This window comes from Topomyia yanbarensis, chromosome 3 (assembly GCF_030247195.1).
Source record: "Topomyia yanbarensis strain Yona2022 chromosome 3, ASM3024719v1, whole genome shotgun sequence".
NCBI classification, from domain to species: Eukaryota; Metazoa; Arthropoda; class Insecta; order Diptera; family Culicidae; genus Topomyia; species Topomyia yanbarensis.
In genome coordinates, this window is record NC_080672.1 from 205,936,237 (window position 1) to 205,962,345 (window position 26,109).

Here is a 26,109-nt window from a genome sequence, read left to right on the forward strand (position 1 = left end):
GAACAACACGTTCTATTGGATGAGATCTTAATTAATACGTGTTTTTCATACTACAATATTCTCCAGTCGTGCTTTGTCCGAAATCCACATAGAATCGTCGCTGCACTCTTTGTAGGGGCGGTGGACAAAAAAAAACTTTCGTTTTTAACCCCCTCCTTCCTCTCTATGGACAAGCGTGTACAATTCTTGTCTTGGACTTTCCAATAAAAAAATCGAATAATTTCATGAAAATTGGGTTTCAAATAATTTTCCAATGTTTCAAACTACTATGAAGCCTGATACTATTTGGTATTTGACCAAGTGACGGAAGATTGCATCAAGTGGTCCAGACAAAAAAAAATTCCAGGATTGTTTTTCGTGCTATGATTTTTTGATGATAGTTGCCATCAATGTTTTCAATTTTCAAACATGCATGCACACTCATATACTATGCTGTTATAAGCACTTTGACTATTTCAAAATCTTGAAAAAAATGAAGATAACCACCACACCAATGACGATACAAATTTGTTTCATTTTCTTTTTAAAGAAAATATATAATGAAAAGTCCACGTGGACATTTCTTATACCCTGACCCCCTTCTCATAGACAAGCGTGGACTTTTTCGTGATCCCTACCCTCCCTAAACTGTCCACGTGGTACCTACATGCATGGTCCATTATTAAATCAAAGAGTATTAGGTAATCCACCACGACGTTTGTTTTACAATTCAACGAGGAGTTTTGTCAACGAGTTTGCTCCTGCGAACAGAAAAACCTGTCCGACGACCAAACTTCGTAACCCGATTCGTTTGATGTTGGATCGAATCGGCGATTTTGTCGGACGTCGCACCCACCAGAGTTACTCATGGATTGCCTAATACATAACACTTTATTTCTTTTTGGTTTCGTCCCACTGTGCGGCGACGCGAATTCCTGGTTTCGGTATTACACGCTTCAGCTCAGCTACTCATTTCAACAAAAACGCGTTTACTCAAAAATGTGTAAAATTTGTTTGATAGTTCAATATGATGTCTGATCGAAGTAGGTCATCTCATCCGACATATCCAAATTCAGAATAACAATCACATCGGTTTCTCGAAGATGGCTTAATCGATTCAATCAAACTTAGTTTCAAATGAAAAGTGTTTTATCCCCGTAAATGGCTATTAAATTTCATCCAAATCCGACTTCCGGTTCCGGAGTTACTAGTTGTGGCGTGCGATCGCAAAGCTAATTCCGATTCAAACCTATACTCTGTAGTATACACCTCTCTTTGTAAGCTACCAGAGAAACTAAAAACCGAATAAACACAATAATCAAGTACAGCACATTCATATTACATATCTTGTGCAACCAAATAATACAAAACCTAACTTACCTACCGAAACAGAACTATGACCATATTAACATATAGTAAATAAGTAATCGCAAACCCGTACTCGATGCAATTAGTTTACATACGCTTTACTACCTCCCAGCGCTTGGATTGCTTCCCGACCAGACGCAATAAATAAGACAGTGCGCATGCAATCTCAGGTTACACACAATAGGAACAGTTTTTCCCGCTTTACACCGAGCCGACGCTTGCGTCGGTATACAGCGACGCAACCTAAAACAATCAATAAATTCAATATTGCAGAATAAGCAAGTTTGATTCTCGCTTCATTTTATGTCTCTTTTTAGCTTTAAGAAAGATTGTAATTGTCAGCTAGCATTAGAACCTGAAAACGGGTATATAAGGATAATAAACAACACTCATTATTATTGGTCTGATCCGACTCGGCGGATATACATCCAGTCCGACAATCGGCTATCAAGCCAGAGAGTTGTAAGGAGGATTCGGGTAGGGTTTCCAAATGCCCGACTTTAGCGCCAGACGACGAAGGCGTCTGCTGGGATTACGGATAAGCTTGCCGTGGCTAGCTGAGTTTCCCAACCTCCACAGCCGAATCCACCTTCAATTCCTCCAAACTCCAATTCTCTCATAAAAACCTTTCCTTCGTCAGATTTCTTTCCCAAACTTCCAATTAATTGCCAAATTCTCCTTCTAATTACCTGCTTTGTAGCCGTACGCTACTTCTTCGACGCACTTCAATTTTTCCTATTTTTCGTACCCTATCAAAATCATTAGATTACTGTCTGATCTTTAAAACTTTTACGTTGAGAACTTACTTTTCACTCTCTTCTTTTGATTACTCGATTCACGACTTTCGTAGAAAATATTTTGAATAAAATTTGAAGCAAACTCTGGAAAACATTTAAAATTAATCACATTTATCCAAAAGTCCTATTTTTTACACTCACTTCGAGCTTAACTTAGCTCTTCACATCACTGTAACTTCAACTTCAATTTTTACTTTGAACTTGTTCTCTTGGCTGTCTAAACGGGAAAGACCAACTGTATCCAGTCGCCGACCCTCGAAACCTATTCTCCTACTTCCTACTCTTATTGGTTTCCCTAAAATTAATAATTTATAATTTGCAGTGTTTCCGGTTTCTTGCAACTGGTATTCCTACGTCTAATTTTCTCCAGAATCTTATTCCTCATGAGACCTATCGATGAAAGTTTCACCCATCGACCCATCGACCCCCAGAAACTTATTGAGGTTTTTCTTGTGATTCGAGCACTGTCCTACGTGTTGCCTAGTCATGGGTGATAGCCCGATTGATACCCATAATCGTCATGAAACGCACGTCGTGTCCGTTTAATCACTCCCCACTTACCCCAAAAAAATGATGTAATATTTTTCTTATGCACATATTTACATTTTTTTAAACTCTAAAACAAAACATCCCTACCTCAAAATTCCTATGTGAAAACGGTATACTGATCTTCTAAACTGAACTGAAAAACTCTAAAGCAAAATAACTGATGAATATTTGAATAAGCCTTTCTAGTATTTCCATCTCCCCGAGAAATCCGGCGAAAGAGCCTTAAACAGGTTTTGATCGAACCTTTCCTATATAACCGAAATTCCAGTTAAAAAGCTGGAAAACTTTATTCACCAACTAAACTGTGTTACTCCAATACATATACTGGAAAAGAAATCTCACCTACGTAATGATGACGCCATAGTATATCCCAGAAGAAAAAATACCGTCAATCTATGATAAGGTATATTTCACTTGAAAAAATACTCTCGTACACCAACCAATACTATATCGACCTCCATATTATGATATGGAACAGAGAGGAACTCTACACAACCAAGTTCTGCAAAACAACTCTCTCGCGCAACTCTCTCGGGCTTTGTTAATGGATTTGGGATACCTGGATTATTGAAATTGCTATAGAGTAAGAGTGGTTATTAGCATCCTAACCTTAGACACTGATGGTCCGTGCTATGGAAGTATGTGGAATCCGGGCTATTGTGAAGTGTTTCAGGAAACCAACAGTGTTAAATCTACCAAAATGCGATTACCGATTATTTTTTTCTACATTTCAAATCTTTCCCCCTGTAATTCTGAAATTTTACCGTTCTAACTTTACTCTACTTTTAATTTCTTGCATTCTACTTTTTTTATTATTTTCTATTTGATTATATTGTTTTGTTTGCATTACATTTCTAATTTAGTATATTGGGTGTTCAGCCACAAGTGGTGACTTTTCATCCCTATTGTTTACATGATTCAGTTAATTATTATTAAATTACAATATGCTTTCGAAGTTAAGTATTTTTTCTCAGTAGGATGTTTTAAACCTAAATGTCTTCTGAATAAGGAGCTAAACATATCTTATAAACTATAAAAAGAGCTAATCGTTGCAATTGAAGATTGCAACGATTTTTGTCGGAAGTTGCCTATAATACTGTTCGTCATAATTTTTAATGTTTCTATGTTTGCGAGTCTGTGCAACTCATTTGTGCTAAACCAGGGAGGACGCTTCAAAATCATTTTCAGAATTTTATTCTGAATCCTTTGAAGCGTTTTCTTCCTAGTAGCACAAACAACTTGCCCAGATTGGCACTGCATATAGCATTGCCGGTCTAAATATTTGTTTATAAATTAATAGTTTGTTCTTTAGGCAGAGCCTAGAATTCCTATTAATAAGAGGGTATAAACATTTTATATATTTGTTGCGTTTTGTTTGGATTCCTTCAATGTGATCCTTAAAAGTGAGTTTTTTATCGTAAATCAAACCCAAGTATTTAACTTTATCTGACCACGTTAAATTCAAACCATTAAATTTAATAATATGGTTATTATTTGGTTTAAGAGAAGAAGTTCTTGGCTTATGCGGAAACACAATCAATTGTATTTTTGCCGCAGTAGTGTAAATTTTCCATTTTTTCCATTTCCATTTAAGCTTAGTTGCAGTCGACTGCAAATAATACAAAGGCTCCTACCAGTGGCTGAGATGCTAATACCATCACAGAAAAGTGACTTTTTACAGCCTGTAGGTAGATTTGGAAGATCAGAGGTAAAAATATTGTATAGTATATATAGTAGATTTACAATTCTGATAAGAAACCTGTAATTATCTTTATTATGTAAATTGGAAAATTGAAATCCCACATTTTGGCAATTAATCCTTTGTGCCAAACACTGTCGAAAGCTTTTTCGATGTCTAGAAGAGCAACTCCAATGATATTTGCCTTTATCATGTTAGTTACTCTCACAAGTTGATGAGTAGTTGAATTTCATCATAACCTGATGATGGAATTTTCATCATTCTTCTTAAAAACCTTCCCGAAATCACCATGAGATACTTGTTCAAAATATTCAACAAATGTTTTGAATTAGCATACTTCCCTGAAAGATGGAAAAATGCCAAGGTTATTCCTATTTTGAGACCAGATAAAAAACCCTGCAGAAGCATCTAGCTATCGACCAATTAGTTTACTCTCTTCTATTAGTAAATTATTTGAAAAAATCATCCTAACTAGAATGATGTCACATATCAACGAGAATTCTATTTTTCTTCCTGAGCAGTTTGGATTTCGTATTGGAAATTCAACTACTCATCAACTTGTGAGAGTAACTAACATGATAAAGGCAAATATCACTGGAGTTGCTCTTCTAGACATCGAAAAAGCTTTCGACAGTGTTTGGCACAAAGGATTAATTGCCAAAATGTGGGATTTCAATTTTCCAATTTACATAATAAAGCTTTCATATTTTTTAACTTTTTCATGATGGATTTGATCTCATCATAGTTTGTTTCAATAATATCGTCTAGAGACAATAATTGATTTGAAACGTTTTCATATTTTTGTAAGACTTCGGTTTCAATAGGACTCACAACGTTGAGATTAAAATTATGAACTGCTGAGCAAGTTTTTGAGCTTTTTCTGCGTTTGTAAGAAGTATGTGGTCACCTTCCTTCAAAGCTGGAATTGGTTTCTGATGTTTCTTAAGCACCTTAAGCACGAAAGGTTTAGAATTTGGTTTGATTTGTTCAACCTCTTTCGCGAAATTTTCATTTCTTAAGAGTGTGAATCTATGCTTAATTGCTTTTTGTAGATCCTGATAGAAAAATTTCATAGCAGGATCACGAGAACGTTGATATTGACGTCTTCGAACATTCTTCAAGCGAATCAGAAGTTGAAGATCGTCGTCAATAAAAGGAGTATTAAATTGTGTCTGTATTGTTGGTACTGATAAATTTCTAGCATCAACTATAGAATTACTTAAATTTTGTAATGCCGTATCAATGTCAGTTATATTTTGTAAATCAAGGTCATGATTAAAATTATTCTCAACATAAATTTTGTACCTTTCCCAATTCGCTTTTTGATAATTGAACACTGCGCTAATGGGATTGGAAACAGCTGCTTGAGAAAGTGAAAAAGTTACTGGAAGATGATCAGAATCAAAGTCAGCATGTGTAATCAATTCGCTACAAAGGTGACTTTGATCTGTCAAAACCAAATCAATTGTTGATGGATTCCTTACAGACGAATAGCACGTAGGACCATTCGGGAACAAAATTGAATAATAACCAGCAGAGCAATCATTAAAAAGTAGTTTACCGTTGGAATTGCTTTGAGCATTATTCCAGGCTCGGTGTTTGGCGTTAAAATCACCGATTATGAAGAATTTCGGCCGATTTCTTGTAAGTTTTTGTAAGTCTCCTTTCAAGAAATTCATTTGCTCGCCAGTGCACTGAAAAGGCAAATAGGCTGCAGCAATAAAAATGATACCAAGGTCAGTTTCAACTTCGATACCCAAACTCTCGATCACCTTGGTGTCAAGAGACGGCGTAACGGAATGTTTGATCCTGCGATTAACCGCTATTGCGATTCCTCTGCCGAATCCAACAATTCGATCAAATCGATGAATAACAAAATTAGAGTTACTCTTCAATTTAATATTTGGTTTCAAAAAAAGTTTCGGTCACAACGGCTATATGCACATTATGTATCCTCAAGAAGTTGAAAAATTCATCTTCGCACGTTTTTAATGAACGAGCATTCCAATTTAGTAAATTTAAATGACTATTTAAAGTCATTGTTAAACTTTAATTTCATTACAATTTTGTTAGCAAATTCCCACTCCGCTTGAAAAGCTTCAAAGATGGAGGCAGAATTTAACATAGCAATCATCATAGGTAACATAGAGTCCTGCAGGTATTTTAATTTTACTTCCGTTACGCTACCTAGATCTATTGGACTAAAGGAAACGTTGGGTGCAAACGAGTCTGTGGGCGAGGTAACGGTAGCCGTTATTTTAGCCTTGTTTCCTGCCACTGAAGCATAAGATGACACACAATTGTAAAATGGTGTGACGGAGGTAGAAGAAGTTGTTAATCTATTTTGAATCGGATTAACACATTTGGGCGTGTTTTCTTGAAGTGTACCTAAAGAAATAGGTACATTTTTTATTTGTTGTTTTTGTTGTCTAGAACGAGAATTTAAATTTTTTTCTCGAACAGGACAACCCCAGAAATTCGATTTATGATTTTCGCTACAATTATCGCATTTCAAACTTTTTATGGTTTTTTTCACCGGACAAGTATCTTTCGTGTGCGATTTATCACCACAGATCATACATTTGGAATCCAAATGACAATTTTTGTGCCGTGCCCAAAGCCTTGGCATCTACGACACTGGGTCAGATTTTGAATTCTGCCCCCATGTCGTCTATAATGTTCTCATTTTGCTTGCACGTGGAACATAAAACGTGCTTTTTCAAATACTTGCAAATTATTAACCTCATTACGGTTAAAACAAATTAAATAAAGCTCCTGGATAATTCCAGAGCGTACTGGCGTGTTCTCGCCGCTAGCCTTTCTCTTAATAAGAATAACTTGTGAAGGAGAAAAGCCAAGTAATTTTTTCAATTCGTTGGATATTTCATCCAAACTTTGACCTTGAGGTAGCCCTTTCAAGACAGCCTTGAATGGTCTAGCTGTGTTGAAATCATATGAATAAAATTTATATAACTTCTCCGTAAGATACTGGAGTAGTCGTTTGTGGCCAATCAATTCTTCCGCTGTATCTCGACATTCTCCCCTTCGGCCAACCTCGAAAGGTCAGTTCAAAAGGCCTTGAAGTCGGAGATCATCACTGTTATCGGCGGAGCTGATTGCGTTTTCTTCTCATTGGCATTATGCGCAATGCGAGGAAATTTAGAAATTTCATCAGCTTCACATTCGGATAAAACATCGAATGAGTTGCTGCAGTCAATTGAATTTTCGGGTGGAGAAGTTACCCTTTTCCGTTTAGCTTTAATTTTTGGCACACGGCCTTTCTGGGAGGACCCAGGCATGTTGGAAAATTAAATATTTCTTTAGGCTGAATTGTCCTTGAAAAATGTTTTAGTCTTGAAAAAGACTGATTGAGTAGAAAAAGTAGGTAGTCTTGAGAAAGACTAATTGTCGAAAAAAAATATAGAAAGACTGATCGAGCGAAAATATAGGTAGCCTTGAGAAAAACTGTTGCTTTTGAAAAACTCTAGGTAAATCAGGAGCTATCAAGATTTGTGACCTGCTCGAACGAAGGTTCAAGCTGGTGCGATGCATTCTACTTTATTTATATTGTCTTTCAACATTCCCTTGGCTCGACCTTGAACTCTGTGAACTAAGTTGAACTTGATGATATATACAAAATGGCGTGCTATCACTGTTTGCTTTAATGACCTGAGAGCAAAGTGATTTGAACCGTATTGAAAACTATTTTGGAACCTTAGAAGTTTTTTGGCTCAAAGACTAAAAGTTCTATGTTACTGTGTTGTCTATCTATAAGTTACTGCTACTATGTACACCTGTAGATAACTAATATATTTTTTTTTTCAATTTTTAGCACGAAAGATCCGCTGAAATACCTATGGACTAATGGTTATGTGTCCAGGAATATTTTAACATTCCGTGGTTTTGGTAAGTATTTGCATTTTCATGTTAAGCCTTTTCAGTATGTTAAAAACGTTCTCTTTTGTGCTGTCGATTATTGCATTTTTATGCATTTTCACCTCCAAATTCTTTTGCTTGATACTTTTATTTTATTTCCGATTCTGCTTGTTTTCTGAATGAAGCAATTGCTGTTTTTTGTATCTGTACATAGCTTGAGGTTGTTCCAAACCTATTCATAACTTCCTAATTTCCTTCTGAACTGAAAGGTTAGTTCTATTGCCGATTTTGCGTTACAGTTGCAGTTTTGTAACTTAGTTTCTTTACATAGTTCTAATTTTTCCTTATTTTTCTGGATATTTTTCTTTAATTCCTTATTCAATTCCGAGATATTTTACCGATTTTGCGTATTTTTGTGTTGAGATTTTTCTAACTTGGTTTATATACATAGCTTCAATTTTTAAGTTTTTTAGTTGAGAAACGTGGTACAATCCTAATGTTTTTCCACTCATATCATTTAATATGTAACAATGTTCTCCCACTTTCTTTTTTATGAGATCTTCCGAGAATTTTGGAGCCAATTTAGCGTTAAACTTCCTTGATTTATCCGAGAGGTAGTGATTTTTCCGTAAAACTTTCTCGCCATCTTCAAAGTTTATCATTTTTCCAGATCTCAAGTTGTAATACTTCGAATATTTATAGTAAGCTTTTCTTAAATTTTTCCGTACTTCTCCGTAAATTTTCTGAATTATTTCGTTATGTTCTTGTTCACTGGGACTTTTGTCCTTTTCAGTGTCCCTCAAGTTCTGATATTCCTCTCCTGAACTTATTTGGTATCTTCCAAAATTTATAAAATATGGGGAAAACCACTCGATGCATGGGTTGCGTTATTAATTGCATTCGCTATGCGGTAAATGTTGGTGTCCCACTGATCCTGTTCATCCTTTATTCTAATGGCCGAAGTTATTACCCGATTAGTTCTTTCCGCATTATTTACTTGCGGGAAATAAACTGGAGTAAGCCACTGAGTCACCCCGTATTTTTGAAGTAATTGTTTAAATTTTTTCGAAACAAATTGTGCGCCGTTATCAGATAAAACGATTTCTGGCACACCAAATAAATAACACCGTGTTTTCCATAAAAATGTTAATTGCTTAGCTTTTGCTTCTTACAGTGGCTGAATTATAACGAATTTTATGAAAATGTCCGTTATAACCAGTAGACACGTGTTTCCAGTTTTCTTTGCACGTGGATACGGTCCTACATAATCAATTGCGATTATTTGCCAAGGTTGAGTGGCTAATTTCTGTTTGCCCATTGGTGGTGTATGGTTTTGATTGTCAGACTTGCAAATTTTGCATTTAACATAACCATTACAAAATTGTTTAATTTCACTGTACATCAGTGGCCAGTATAACTTTTCTTTTATTTTTGTTAGGGTTTTTTCAAAGCCTAAATGTGCTTCATTATGTGTTGTTCTAATTAAATCGATTCTTTCTTCTCTCGTCGGTATTTGTTTCAATTCAAATCTTTTATCTGTAATTTTAGATTCATCGTTTAAAAATTTGTATGCTTTGCCGCCCACTATTTTGAATTCCTTATATTTTTCTGGATTTTTTTCAATTGTTTCGACCATTGCCTTATCATCTAGGTCCTCCCATCTAGCTTGAATTGTGCTGATCGACCTTGAGAGGCGATCAGCTATAATATTGTCTCGACCATTTCTGTACTCAATGCTAAAGTCAAATTGCTGCAGTTTTAGAGCCCATCTGCATAGTTTTGCGGAACCTCTTTCTGCACTGATTTTCGATAACAAAACTAAGTTTCGCGCATCAGTAACTACGCTAAAGTGGGTTCCTTCCACATAATTTCGAAAGCCTTCGATTGCCCACAGAAGTGCCAGACACTCTTTCTCGACAGCGGCATACGTTCTACGAGTAGAGTTAAGTTTTGCCTTTCTCAATAGAAAGGTATTGCAATTGCTCTGAAAACCGACTTTTTAACGGAGGCCCGGAGGGCCGAGTGACATATACCATTCGATTCAGTTCGTCGAGTTCGGCAAATGTCTGTGTGTGTATGTATGTGTGTATATATGTATGTGTGTGTGCATGTGTGTGTGTATGTGACCAAAAATTTCACTCATTTTTCTCAGAGATGGCTGAACCGACAAACTTAGTCTCAAATGAAAGGTGCAACGTTCCCATAGGCTGCTATTGAATTTCTAATGGATCCGACTTCCGGTTCCGGAATTACAGGGTGATAAGTACGAACACGCAGAAATAGTCGATTTTAATAAATTCTGCAATGAATGTATAAAGGTGAAAATTTTTCCAAAATATGACCACAACTGCTTCGATTTGTAGTATTAGGTCACTAACATCCATTCAAAGTCTATTTGGCCACATTGGCCACCATCCTCGGTTCCGGAAGCCCCGGCGGTAGTATCTAAATTCAGAATAACAGTCACATCGGTTTCTCGGAGATGGCTAGACCGATTCGACTAAACTTGGCCTCAAATGAAAGGTATTGCGTCCCCGTAAATGGCTATTTAATTTCATCCCGATCCAACTTCCGGTTCCGGAGTTACAGGTTGTGGCGTGCGATCACATAGCAAATTGTGATTCAAACCGATACTCCGATGAAAGCAAAAAATGTAAAAATTTCGCTAAAATGTCTCTTAAACAACTTAAATTTGCTGTTCTAGGTCACCGACGGCCAACCAAACTTTCGTTGACTACATTGACCACCATAGACGGTTCCGGAAGTGCCCAGGAAAAGCGGCCATCTTTCAAAATTTACGAACTCACATCAGTTTCCCGGAAATGGTTGGGCCGATTTTCACAAACTTAGTCCCAAATGATAGCTATAATATCCCCATAGATGTCTATAAAATTTCGTACGGATCGCTTATATGGGTCCGGAAATATAGACTAAACCGTCCGGTCACATATGAAATTCCCATATAAGCCGGAACTCAAATTTTTTTTCAAAGGGGGGACCTCATGAAATTTCAGAAATCGAATTCGTATTTTTGATGCCAAACATCTTTAAAATGCATGAAACGTCGAGATTTTATGTTATCTCGAAAATTTTTTTTTTATAAAAATCGACTTTTTGGGACTGCCGATTTCACACCTTTTTGCCTTTCTCAATAGAAAGGTATTGCAATTGCTCTGAAAACCGACTTTTTAACGGAGGCCCGGAGGGCCGAGTGACATATACCATTCGATTCAGTTCGTCAAGTTCGGCAAATGTCTGTGTGTATATGTATGTGTGTATGTATGTATGTGTGTGTGTATGTGTGTGTATGTGACCAAAAATGTCACTCATTTTTCTCAGAGATGGCTGAACCGATTTTGACAAACTTAGTCTCAAATGAGAGGTGCAACGTTCCCATAGGCTACTATTGAATTTCTAATGGATCCGACTTCCGGTTCCGGAATTACAGGGTGATGAGTACGAACACGCAGAAAATGTCGATTTTAATAAATTCTGCAATGAATGTATGAGAGGCTGAGAGTAAGAGTGGGTTAAAATTTTGTTCAGAGCAAAAGTGGGTTAAAATATTCTGTTAGATCAGAAATGGTATAGTCATCACACCTCAGGCAAAAGTGGATCAAATATTAATTCGCGCAAAAATGGTTCGACAAAATTTTCAGGGCAAGACTGGTATAGAATATTAACCCATTTTTGCGCTAAGAAAAGAATCAGAATTTTCTTATTCGGACTTGTGGGAAATGAAATTTTATTAAATTTTTCGATGCCTTAGAAATCGTGTAATATAGGGTCCGTATAGGTCAATAGGCATCGGAAATTGACGATTGCCGCCATTTTGAAATCCAAGATGGCGACTTCCGGTGCCCACAAAGTAGTGAGAACCACCATCAATATGGGTGTCATTTGAAAGGGGATGGTGAGCAGACATCGAAAATTGACCTTCACCGCCATTTTGAAATCCAAGATGGCGACTTCCGGTTACCACAAAATAGTGAGAACCACCATCAATATGGGTGTCATTTGAAAGAGGATGATCAGCAGACACCGAAAATTGACCATTTCCGCCATTTTGAAATCCAAGATGGCGACTTCCGGTTACCACAAAATAGTGAGAACCACCATCAATATGGGTGTCATTTGAAAGGGGATGGTGAGCAGACACCAAAAATTGACCACCACCGCCATTTTGAAATCCAAGATGGCGACTTCCGGTTACCACAAAATAGTGAGAACCACCATCAATATGGGTGTCATTTGAAAGGGGATGGTGAGCAGACACCGAAAATTGACCACCACCGCCATTTTGAAATCTACGATGGCGACTTCCGGTTACCACAAAATAGTGAGAACCACCATCAATATGGGTGTCATTTGAAAGGGGATGGTGAGCAGACACCAAAAATTGACCACCACCGCCATTTTGAAATCCAAGATGGCGACTTCCGGTTACCACAAAATAGTGAGAACCACCATCAATATGGGTGTCATTTGAAAGGGGATGGTGAGCAGACACCGAAAATTGACCACCACCGCCATTTTGAAATCTAAGATGGCGACTTCCGGTTACCACAAAATAGTGAGAACCACCATCAATATGGGTGTCATTTGAAAGGGGATGGTGAGCAGACACCGAAAATTGACCACCACCGCCATTTTGAAATCTAAGATGGCGACTTCCGGTTACCACAAAATAGTGAGAACCATCATCAATATGGGTGTCATTTGAAAGAGGATGATCAGCAGACACCGAAAATTGACTATTACCGCCATTTTGAATTCCAAGATGGCGACTTCCGGTTACCACAAAATAGTGAGAACCACCATCAATATGGGTGTCATTTGAAAGGGAATGGTGAGCAGACATCTAAAATTGACTTTCACCGCCATTTTGAAATCCAAGATGGCGACTTCCGGTTACCACAAAATAGTGAGAGCCACCAGCAATATGGGTGTCATTTGAAAGGGAATGGTGAGCAGACATCGAAAATTGACTTTCACCTCCATTTTGAAATCCAAGATGGCGACTTCCGGTTACCACAAAATAGTGAGAACCACCATCAATATGGGTGTCATTTGAAAGAGGATGGTGAGCAGACATCGAAAATTGACCTTCACCGCCATTTTGAAATCCAAGATGGCGACTTTCGGTTACCATAAAATAGTGAGAACCACCATCGATATGGGTGTCATTTGAAAGAGGATGATCAGCAGACACCGAAAATTGACCATTACCGCCATTTTGAATTCCAAGATGGCGACTTCCGGTTACCACAAAATAGTGAGAACCACCATCAGTATGGGTGTCATTTCATACACCTTTAAAATTTGAAGATCCAAGGAACATTAATAAACCCAAAAATGGATTGAAGTGAACCAAAAGCAATTTTATTGAAAATTAGCATTTTTTCGCTTTTTTCCTCATACAACCTATTTTAAAACCACTAAAATTAATATGGAATGGCATATATAATATTTTTTGCTGATGCGAGTAACAATCACAAAATTTTAATTTCGCGCGGGTCGATCATTCTTATCCAGGGGGTGGCATCCGTATGTTGATGTACAGACGTTGACAGTATCCAACATATAGTGGGCCCAGTCGCTTCTAGGCTCATACCTCCCATGCTCTTGCGCTTCTAGGCTCATACCTCCCATGCTCTTGCATTGGGTTGTTTTATCTTAAGTGTCTTCATGCCTCATCCACGAAGTATGAAGTGTGTGGTGCTGCATCCATGATGACTCCACCATCCTTGACGTGAGAGTGTCTTGGAATGCTCGAGTAGAATAAATGGTAGTTAAACTGAATCGGATAGCGTTTCCGAGTGAACGTAACGATTGAGCATTTACTCGGATGTAAAACCATTCTGTTTAGGTTACACCACGTACTAAAGCTCTCCAGTTCACTCTGAAGAAACTCGGAATCGGTTTTATCCCGTATTTGTCGAAAAAATTTCATATCATGGGCGAAAGAAGGGCGGGGTCCTTGTAATTTAATATTGATGTCATTAAAGTAGAGGAGGAAAATTAATGGACCGAGATGGCTACCTATTGAGATGCCGGATGTAGTGAAGAATGGTGCAGATAGGCAGTCCTTAATGCTGATTTGGAATTGCCTTCCATCAAGGAACCAACGCAGAAGTTGTCCATAAATACCGAGTTTGTCCAGCTTCGCTCCATCGAGTACATATGTTGTAAACGAGAGCAGGTTGGTCGTTGTCGATCATTTAGGCATAAAACCATGTTGTTGCAATGTAATGTTTGCAGTGAAAGAAAATCGGATCTAAAACGGCTACTACTGAATACCCCCTTTCAAACGTTACCCATGTTTATGATGGTTCTCACTATTTTCTGGTAACCGGAAGTGACCATATTGGATTTCAAAATAGCCTAATTGTCGATTTCCGATGTCTACTGACCACCCCTTTCAAATGACACCCATATTGATGGTGGTTCTCACTATTTTGTGGTAACCGGAAATCGCCATCTTAGATTTCAAAATCACGTAATAATCAATTTCCGATATTTACTGACACTCGCTTTCAAATTATACCCATATTGATGATGGTTCTCTCTACTTTGTGGTTACCGGAAGTCGCCATCTTGGATTTCAAAATTACGTAATAATCAATTTCCGATATCTACTGACACCCCTTTTCAAATGACACCCATATTGATGGTGGTTCTCACTATATTGTGGTAACCGGAAGTCGCCATCTTGGATTTCAAAACGGCGTAACAATCGATTTCCGATGTCTACTGATCCTTTTCAAATGACACCCATATTAATGGTGGTTCTCACTATTTTGTGGTAACTGAAAGTCGCCATCTTGGATTTCAAAATTACGTAATAATCAATTTCCGATATCTACTGACACCCCTTTTCAAATGACACCCATATTGATGGTGGTTCTCACTATATTGTGGTAACCGGAAGTCGCCATCTTGGATTTCAAAATGGCGGTGGTGGTCAATTTTTGGTGTCTGCTCACCATCCCCTTTCAAATGACACCCATATTGATGGTGGTTCTCACTATTTTGTGGTAACCGAAAGTCGCCATCTTGGATTTCAAAATGGCGGTGGTGGTCAATTTTCCGTGTCTGCTCACCATCCCCTTTCAAATGACACCCATATTGATGGTGGTTCTCACTATTTTGTGGTAACCGGAAGTCGCCATCTTGGAATTCAGAATGGCGGTAATGGTCAATTTTCGATGTCTGCTCACCATCCCCTTTCAAATGACACCCATATTGATCGTGGTTCTCACTATTTTGTGGTAACCGGAAGTCGCCATCTTGGAATTCAGAATGGCGGTAATGGTCAATTTTCGGTGTCTGCTCACTATCTCCTTTCAAATGACACCCATATTGATGGTGGTTCTCACTATTTTGTGGTAACCGGAAGTCGCCATCTTGGATTTCAAAATGGCGGTGGTGGTCAATTTTCCGTGTCTGCTCACCATCCCCTTTCAAATGACACCCATATTGATGGTGGTTCTTACTATATTGTGGTAACCGGAAGTCGCCATCTTGGAATTCAAAATGGCGTAATTATCGATTTCCCATATCTATTAACCACCTCCTTTCAAATGATACCCATATTGATGATGGTTTTCCTTGATTGGTGATAAATCATTTTTGAAAACATTCTTAGAATAAAAATGGAATATATATCCTCTCAGGGCAAAAGTGGTATATCTTTTTAACCCACTTTTGCGCTAAGGTTTTTTTGTCCCATTTCTGCTCTGACTGGTACTTAAACCGGTTTTGCTCTAAATAAAACGTATACCGCTTTTGCTCGCAGCGAATTTTTAACCCACTCTTGCTCTCAGCCTCTCGTATAAAGGTGAAATTTTTTCCAAAATATGACCACAACTGCTTCGATTTGTAGTACTAGGTCACTAACATCCATTCAAAGTCTATTTGGCCACATTGGCCACCATCATCGGTTCCGGAAGCCCCGGCGGTAGTATCTAAATTCAGAATAACAGTCACATCGGTTTCTCGGAGATGGCTGGACCGATTCGACTAAACTTGGCCTCAAATGAAAGGTATTGCGTCCCCGTAAATGGCTATTTAATTTCATCCCGATCCGACTTCCAGTTCCGGAGTTACAGGTTGTGGCGTGCGATCACATAGCAAATTGTGATTCAAACCGATACTCCGATGAAAGCAAAAAAGGTAAAAATTTCGATAAAATGTCTCTCAAACATCTTAAATTTGCTGTTTTAGGTCACCGACGGCCAACCAAACTTTCGTTGACTACATTGACCACCATAGACGGTTCCGGAAGTGCCCAGGAAAAGCGGCCATCTTTCAAAATTTACGAACTCACATCAGTTTTCCGGAAATGGTTGGGCCGATTTTCACAAACTTAGTCCCAAATGATAGCTATAATATCCCCATAGATGTCTATAAAATTTCGTACGGATCGCTAGTATGGGTCCGGAAATATAGACTAAATCGTCCGGTCACATATGAAACTCCCATGTAAGCCGGAATTCAAATTTTTTTTTTCAAAGGAACCCCATGAAATTTCAGAAATCGAATTCGTATTTTTGATGCCAAACATCTATAAAATGCATGAAACGTCGAGATTTTATGTTATCTCGAAATTTTTTTTTATAAAAATCGACTTTTTGGGACTGCCGATTTTGTACCTTTTTGCCTTTCTCATATAAAGAAAGGCTATGCAATCACTGTAAAAATCGACTATTTAACCGAGGCCCGGAGGGCCGAGTGTCATACACCATTCGATTCAGTTCGTCGAAATCGGCAAATGTCTGTGTGTATGTATGTGTGTGTATGTGTGTGTGTGTGTATGTGTGTGTGTCATTTAAACTCGCACAATTTTCTCAGAGATGGCTGAACCGATTTTCGCAAACTTAGTTTCATCTGAAAGGTATAACGCTCCCATAAGCTGCTATTGAATTTTTAGTTGATCCGACTTCCGGTTCCGGAGTTACGGGTTGAAGAGTGCGGTCACACAGCAAATTCCCATATAAACTGGTACCACCATGATGTTCAAATGATGTAAAACATATTAAAATTGATGTAACATTACTCTAGTTTGCGGGTCTGGATCACTAATGATCAATCAAAGTAGCTTTGACCACATTGGCCACCTATGACGGTTCATGACGCCCCCGGGGAACCCGCCAAGTTCCTAAGCTAATATCACACCCATTCCCCAACGAATTCTCTACCGATTTTTACAAACTTGATTTCAAATGAAAGATACAGTAATGCCATTGACTGCTGCTGAATTTCATTCGGTTCTGACTCTTGCTTCCGGAGTTACAGGGGTGTTAGTAAGGATACAGGAATTTCCCATATAAATCGGTACAATCGTAATACCTCAGAGGCTAAAAACTATTGAAATGGTCACCAAATAACTTCTAATCGCAGATCTAGATCACTGATTACCAATCAAACATTCTTTGAATATATTGTCCACTATCGACGATTCCGGAAGTCCGGAATTCCGGGCATATTCCACAATTAAAGTCAAATCGGTTCTTCGGTGATGACTGAACCGATTTTCTCAAACCAAGTCTCAAATGGAAGGCAAAATATGCAGTTGAGTATTGCGTCGCCCCCCCCGTCTTGCCCCTAACACCTCCCTCCTTCATCACTCCCCTCCTCTTGGACCACCCTCGCGCCCGCATTTCCTTCATCCATCCCGTATACCGAAATAAGATGAAGGATTTCTGACGCATCCTCCACTCCCACTCTACTAACCCCCCATTCCCTACACGTTCAAACCCATTCCACCAACCTTTCCAAATTATAATCACATGAAGATAACATTGAACTCATGCTTATTAAGCTAATTAAATATTATTCTTTTGCCTTTCTCATATAGAAAGGTTATGCAATTGCTTCAAAAACCGATTTTCTAACCGAGGCCCGGAGGGCCGAGTCTCATATAACATTCGACTCAGTTCGCCGAGATCGCAAAATATCTGTGTGTATGTATGTTTTTTTTTTTTACAATGGAGAAGACCTTTATGTCCTAGCCCAGTACACGTGCTAACGGTAGGGTCCAATCTACCACACGGGGTGCACTGGGGGCATGTCGGACTCGAATGGTGACCAGCCATTAATACCGACTAAACTCCATTGGGCTCCGCCATCATTCCTCCCAGGAACTACCTCTCGGTATTACTTCTGGGGGGATGGCTGTACTCAATGTACTCATTCACTCTCACTCGCGCGATCATACATCCTGTATGAGGCTTACTTGGGTGCTCTCTCAATCACACTTTGATTCACTCTCAAACACTCTCACATGAGGCTGACTTTTGTGCTCACCTTTTACGTTCCATGCTAGGCTGACTTGTGTGCTCACCTTACTCATTCCTTGCTAGGCTTACTTTTGTGCTCGCCCTACCCATCCATGTGAGGCTGACTTGGGTGCTCACCCTATCACCTGATTCACTCTCAATCGTGCCACTCTATTGTACCTTTGTCACTCCCTCTGGTATCCCATGTGGGACATTTTTCTTAGGCCCCACTTCTGACATACCATGCGAGGCTGACTTTTGTGCTCACCTTTTTCATTCCTTGCTAGGCTGACTTTTGTGCTAGCCTCTACCAACCTGTGAGGCTGACTTTTATGCTCACCCTTAACATGCAATGTGAGACTGACTTGGATGCTCACCCTTTCACTCCTCTGCCACGCCATGAGGCATCGATAGCTTAGTTCCAACATACTACGCTACGACCCTCCCGTCTTGGCATGAGGCAGTCCACTTATACGCCTATACACTCACTCTTCTGTCTTGCTTCGGGGTGGCTGGGTTTACCCCTTACGCGGTTGCCATTCGCTGCGCCAACCTACCTCGGCATGAACAGACCATTCACTCTCTTATTTTGCGCTTGGCCTTTTTCGCTCCAGCTAACCAATCACTAGTTAGCCGTGCCCGCCGTCTGTTGCTCGGTTCGCCAGATTACCTGTAGCCTACTGGCAATCTGGATGGTAGCAGCCGAGACTGCGTTCCACTTCTCCACCGTTTGACACATCCGCTGGATAAGGGTATCCGGGGTTGTGTCCCAGCCACAGACGTCAAGCATTGCTCTTCTTTCGACGTCGAACCGATGACATACGAACAGTATGTGTTCGGCAGTTTCATCTACACCTGGGCAGTCCGGGCAGACTGGGACCTCCGCGTGCCCGAACCTGTGGAGGTACTGACGGAAACAGCCATGGCCTGACAGGAATTGTGTCAGGTGGAAGTGAACTTCCCCATGGGGTCTTCCCACCCAGCTCGATATGTTAGGTATCAGCCGGTGGGTCCACCTACCTTTCGAGGAGTTGTCCCACTCACGCTGCCATCTGGCGACCGAGGTCACCCTGGTGCGCTCGCGGGCTCCCCTATTTCCACGTAGCTCAAAGCACTCCTCATCTTCCCGAATGACCAGCCCGACTGGCATCATGCTCGCTATCACGCAGGATGCATCGTGTGATACCGTGCGGTAGGCAGATATCACTCTGAGGCACATCACGCGGTAGGTGCTCTCCAGTTTCTGTAGGTAACTGGTTACCCTCAGTGCTCTTGACCATGACGGGCCGCCGTACCTGAGGATAGATACGGCAACGCCTGCCAGTAACCTACGTCTACTGGCGCACACCTTTGAGCTGTTGGACATCATTCTCGATAGTGCCGCAACAGCAGTCGACGCTCTCTTGCACGTATAGTCGACATGGCTGCCGAAGGTCAGCTTGTCGTCTATAATGACTCCGAGAGACTTCAGACTTCGCTGTGAAGTGATCGCGACTTCTCCCACATGGATAACTGCATGTTGTGCCGACTTGCGGTTGTTGACGATAACTACCTCCGTCTTATGATGAGCGAGCTCCAGGCCTCTCGCGCTCATCCATTCCTCCACCGTGCTAATCGCGTGTTCTGCGGTTAGTTCTACCTCAGGAATTGACTCCCCGTAGACCTCCAAGGTTACGTCGTCGGCAAAGCCAACGATCTTGACCCCAGGAGGGAACTTCAGTCTCAGAACCCCGTCATACATGAGGTTCCATAGCACCGGTCTAGGATCGAGCCCTGCGGGACTCCGGCGGTAATCGGAACCCTTTTCTGACCGGCCTCGGTCTCGTATAGCAGTACGCGGTTTTGGAAGTAACTTTCCAGGATCCGGTACAGACCCACCGGTAGGCTAAGCCGGTGTAACGAGAGCGCGATGGCATCCCAGCTTGCGCTGTTGAATGCATTCTTCACGTCAAGTGTCACTAACGCACAGTATCGAATACCTCGCCTTTTTCGTTGGATCGCTATCTCGGCAGTATTTATCACTGAGTTGAGAGCGTCCACTGTGGACTTACCCTTCCGAAAGCCAAACTGGTTGCTTGACAGACCGTCCGTACCTTCCGCGTACGGGGTGAGCCTGTTGAGGATGATCCTCTCAAGCAGTTTGCCAGTCGTGTCTATCAGACAGATTGGTCTGTACGCCGATGGGTCGCCTGGCGGCTTCCCGGGCTTCGGCAACAGCACCAGTTTCTGCCTTTTCCATCTATCGGGGAAACGGCACTCGTCAAGGCATCTCTGCATAGCTAGCCTGAACATGTTCGGGTTCGCTATGATCGCTGCCTTGAGAGCGTTGTTCGGGACTCCATCCGGCCCTGGAGCTTTGTTCATTGCTAGGGATTTAGCCACTGCGAGTAGTTCTTCGTTCGTCACTGGAGCCACCATTTCGACCGTGCCCGCACTGTCTCGTAGTGCAGGTGGCCAGGGGCTTGTGGCTCGAGACGGGAAGAGTACTTCGATAATCGTTGCCAACCGGTCCGGAGACCGTTCTGGGGGTGAGGAACCCCCTTTGGTCTTGGCCATCACAATCCGGTAGGCGTCACCCCACGGATTCGCGTTGGCACTCTCACACAGGTTGTCGAAACACGCTCTCTTGCTGCTTTTAATAGCCTTGTTAAGGGCTAATTTCGCAGCTCGAAACACTTCACGGCGGTTCTCTCTTGCATCCTCGGTGCGAGCTCTTTGCATCCTACGTCTAGCTCTGAGACAGGCTGACCGTAGAGCTGCAATCTCGGCACTCCACCAGTATACCGGGCATCTACCGTTTCTTGGCAGTGTTTTTCTCGGCATAGTGGCGTCGCACGCGCGTGATAGAACAGCTACCAGCGCATCCCCGCTTAGACTGTCGGTGTTGGCCTCCAGTCCCAGGGCCGCGGTGAAAGCTTCGCTGTCGAAGTGATTGGACTTCCACCCGCGTACCTGACAGGGATCTCCCGCCCTCGGATGCTGCACACCATAGTTGATCTTAAAGCGGATTGCTAGATGATCGCTATGGGTGTAGCCTTCGTCTACCCTCCATTCCATGCCTGGAGCCAGACTCGGGCTAGCAAAGGTCAAATCAATCCACGCCTCCACTCCGTTTCTACGGAATGTACTAGCGGAGCCATCATTAGCTAGCACAGTATCGAGTTTCGCAAACGCTTCCATTAGCGCTTGACCCCTGCTATTTGTACAGCGGCTGCCCCACTCCACTGCCCAAGCGTTGAAGTCTCCCGCTATTACTACCGGTTTCCGGCCCACGAGGTCCGACGAGAGCCTGTCGATCATCTGGTAGAACTGTTCTATTGGCCACCTTGGTGGGGCGTAGCAGCTGCAATAGAACACACCATTGATCTTGGCAATCGCCACACCCTCGGCGGAGGGGTGTATTACCTCTTGAACCGGGAACCTTCCCGTTGTACAGATTGCCACCATTCCAGACCCGTCCGACACCCAATTGCCGTTGCCGGCAGGGATGCTGTACGGGTCTGATAAGAGGGCGACATCTGTCCTCGACTCCGAGACCGACTGCCACAGCAGCTGCTGGGCTGCTGCACAATGGTTAAGATTTAGCTGTGTGACTCTCACGACTTCTTCTTATTTAACTCGCCGAAGGGACACGAAGGTCCGCCCATAGCATGTTTATGGGCTTGCTTCTTAGCGGTGCAGATAAGGCACTTATATGCCTTAGTGCACCCCCGCTCTTTATGCCCCTCCTCGCCGCATCGACGACATAGCTTGCTCCTGTCTAGGCCTTTGCATTCGTAAGCTTTATGGCCGGATTCTAGGCACCGATAGCACCTGTCCACTGAAGGCGGCTGGGGTATACTAATAGGGCATACCGACCAGCCGATCTTCAGCTTCCTTTTCTCGGTTACCTTTTTGGCATCCGCATTCAGTAGCCTGAGGTAGGCTACCTGGGTGCCAGAGGGTCCGTCCCTCAATCGCACAGAGGCCCGCTCGATTGTGACGCCGCATTGCTCCTTGACGGCTGCGACGACGTCTTCTGCGGTCGCGAACTCGTCCAAGTGCTTGCACTGGAGAGTTGTTTCCGCACCTAGCGACCTGATTTGGGCGCCCTCACCAAGGACCTCTTGGGCCAAGGCCTTATATACTGCACTTGATTGTGCGCCTCGCTTCAGCACCAGGAGCATCTCTCCCGTATTGGTGCGTCTTACGCTACGCACATCCTGCCCAAAAGCCGAGAGACTTTCGGCCGCCTTCATCGATTTAAGGACATCGGCGTATTTGTCCTTGTCGGTTTTTAACCACAAGGCTTCGCCTCTGTCCTTGGCCTTCCTCGCAGGCCGCGGTACCTCCGGTTTCGGTGCCGGCTATTTCTTGGTAACCAGCGTCCAGGGGTTTGAGCCCCCCTGCCCCGGTCGTGTCGGGTTGCTGGTACCATCGCTCTCCACAGCGAGGTCACTCTCGCCCTCGCTTACCTCACCCAGGCGGCGTTTGACCTTGACGGTTGCACGCCGAGTGGTGTCGGTTTTGGCACCCTCTCCTGGCGACTTCCTAGGGCGCTTCGCATTCGATGCCGTCTTGCGATTGCCCTTTCCTTTTCCCTTCGAGGGGAACTCGGTCGCCGCTCCGATCGACGTGGCTGCTCCGTAGAAGGTAAAGGCCACTGTCTGTGAACCTCTATTGACCTTCTCTCTTTCCTCCCTATTGGAGGCCACTGTCTGGGTTTCTCTGTCGGGCCTCTCCCGACATTCCACCCTCTCAACATATGCCTGCTGTTCCTGTCTTGCGACACGAACAGCTTTCCGGAGCTCCAGAAGGCTCAACTTCAACTCCTTGGCTATGTTCTGCTTTGCGCTAGCGAAGTCGATTATAGCATCGAGTTGCTTCGCTACTTTGCGCATCGCAGCTATTGGCCCCTCCGATGCATTGGTAGGGGTATTGCCTACCGCTGCTGGGGGGTCACTGGTGCTTTCGGGTGCAGCACTCATCGCTCCACTACTCTCCCCACGGGGGGGAGACCTCGCCAAACCACCTCTTGCGAAGGGGTTTGGCACCTCCGTCTGTTTTTTTTTATTTTTATTTGCCTCCATGTATAGTCCCACGAGTAGCGCGAGAAATATATGTCCGCCACGCCAGAGCTCCGCATTAGCGTGGTAAGGGACGCTTACTGTGGGGGTTGCCCAGGTACCCCACAGGCTCCGTTAACGATCGAGCATCTTTTTCACCCCCTCGATCACTCATCCCTCGGCACGGGTCGCTTCACGCCTTGGAATTGGGGTTATGCCCTACCTTGCTTATGTGTGTATGTATGTGTGTATGTATATGTGTATGTATGTATGTATGTATGTATGTATGTATGTATGTATGTATGTATGTATGTATGTATGCATGTATGTATGTATGTGTGTATGTATGTATGTATGTATGTATGTATGTATGTATGTATGTATGTATGTATGTATGTATGTATGTATGTATGTATGTATGTATGTATGTATGTATGTATGTATGTATGTATGTATGTATGTATGTATGTATGTATGTATGTATGTATGTATGTATGTATGTATGTATGTATGTATGTATGTATGTATGTATGTATGTATGTATGTATGTATGTATGTATGTATGTATGTATGTATGTATGTATGTATGTATGTATGTATGTATGTATGTATGTATGTATGTATGTATGTATGTATGTATGTATGTATGTATGTATGTATGTATGTATGTTTTTTTTTTTTTTTTTTTTTTTTTAGAGCAGTAAAAAAATTTTCAGAAAAACCCTGAGTGAGGAAAAATGTACAAAAACCCCATTGTCAGGGAACGGGTTTGGGCTGCCATCACCCGACCCGCTAAAAACCACTGCTCTTGCCCAGAACCTGATTCCTCCCCGGCACTACCTTACGGCATTACTTCGGGGAGGGGTTTTTATGTGCATAGCACGCACTCTAATTCAACTACTTACTAGTTCGTTTCTTCCGTAGGGTGACAGCCCCACTCCTCTACACACCACCAATTCTCTACTATCCACACAGACTGGCAAGCTCTGCATGGCAGTCGGAAAGCTGGCTGTGAGTCGAGGCTTAGTACTCCTCCCCTACGAGTACAGTCTGAGCGGCAAACTTCTGACTGTCTATTTCACCGAGCCCTGCGGCTCGCTTGTGCCGGTTAGCACCGCAACTCCCTTCTCGCACCATTCAACGCCGTTTACTCTTTGAGCACCAGACTTGTTCGCGAACTACTCGGTCTAGTCCCCGACGATGGACCTAGCCTACTCCGACGGAGAATTCCCCGGCGAGAGAAGTTCTCCCGAAACCGAGCCAACCAACCAGATGTCGAGGTCAGTTCGGCGATTCCGGTGGAGCAGAGCGTCCGGTTCGCTGATGCCCCGACGACCTGTGACTGGTGGTATTTCGTCGCGGTCTACTCAGTCTAGTCCCCGGCGGTGGATCTAGCTTACGCCGACGGAGAGTTCCCCGGCGAAGGAGGCTCCCCCGGTACCGATTCTTCTTTTGTTTTAGCACCACAAATTTCATGAGCTCTTTGGCTTCCTCTCGTTCCGTTTCGTCCGATCTACTCGATCTAGTCCCCGGCGGTGGATCTAGCCTACTCAACGGGCCATACAGTAGGTGCTGAGGTCTATCCGGCGATTCCGGTTGGAGCGTAACTTCCGGTTCACCGGCGCCCCAACGACTCACTGCTAGCTCTGCGACGCGGTCTACTCGGTCCAATCCCCGGCGGTGGATATAGCCTACTCACGAGCTACCCGGAAGGATGTCGAGGTCGGTTCAGCGATTCCGGTGAAGCTTGACGTCCGGTTCTCAGGCGCCCCGACGACCCAACTCGGTGCTACATCACGCACTACTCAACTGGTCCCCGGCGGTGGACCTAGTCTACACAGTTGGAGAGTTCCCCGGCGGCGGAATTTCTCTCGAAACCCGATTTGCAGTTTCTTGTTGGTCTCTACGCCACTTCCTCTGCAACTCGGAGAGTATGCTCGAGACCACTCTGTTGACAGCGTCCCAGGTATGTTCGTCACGGCACATCTCTTCGACGATATTGTCCGCTGTCATACCAGGTATACCCCTACGAACTTCTTCGAATCTAGGGCATTCGAAGACCACGTGTTCCGGTGTCTCCTGCACGGTCGCACAACCCGGGCAAAGGGGTGACGAAGCATGTCCAAACCGATGCAAGTACTTCCGGAAGCATCCGTGCCCGGACAAAAACTGCGTCAAATGGAAGTTCACCTCTCCATGCTTCCTATGTACCCAGGCCGATACATTTGGGATGAGTCGGTGGGTCCACCTTCCTTTCTCCGCGTTGTCCCACTCCTGTTGCCATTTAGCCAACGAGTCCGCTCGAACCTGTCTCCTAGCGTTACGTGCATTTCTCCGCTGATAGCATTCCACGTCCTCCGCCAGGGTAATGCAGATGGGGATCATCCCGGCGATAACGCATACTGCCTCCGACGATATTGTTCTGTAGGCACTCGCGACTCGTACGGCCATCAGTCGGAATGTCCTGTTTAGCTTTTCACGGTTCCGCTTGGTTTTCAGCGCAGCACTCCAGGCAG

At 42.7% G+C, this 26,109-nt stretch overlaps 1 protein-coding gene; it reads left to right on the forward strand.

The window, feature by feature from the left end:
• Window positions 1-26,109, forward strand: part of LOC131689268 (voltage-gated potassium channel subunit beta-2) — a 1,724,569-nt gene that overhangs the window by 272,884 nt on the left and 1,425,576 nt on the right.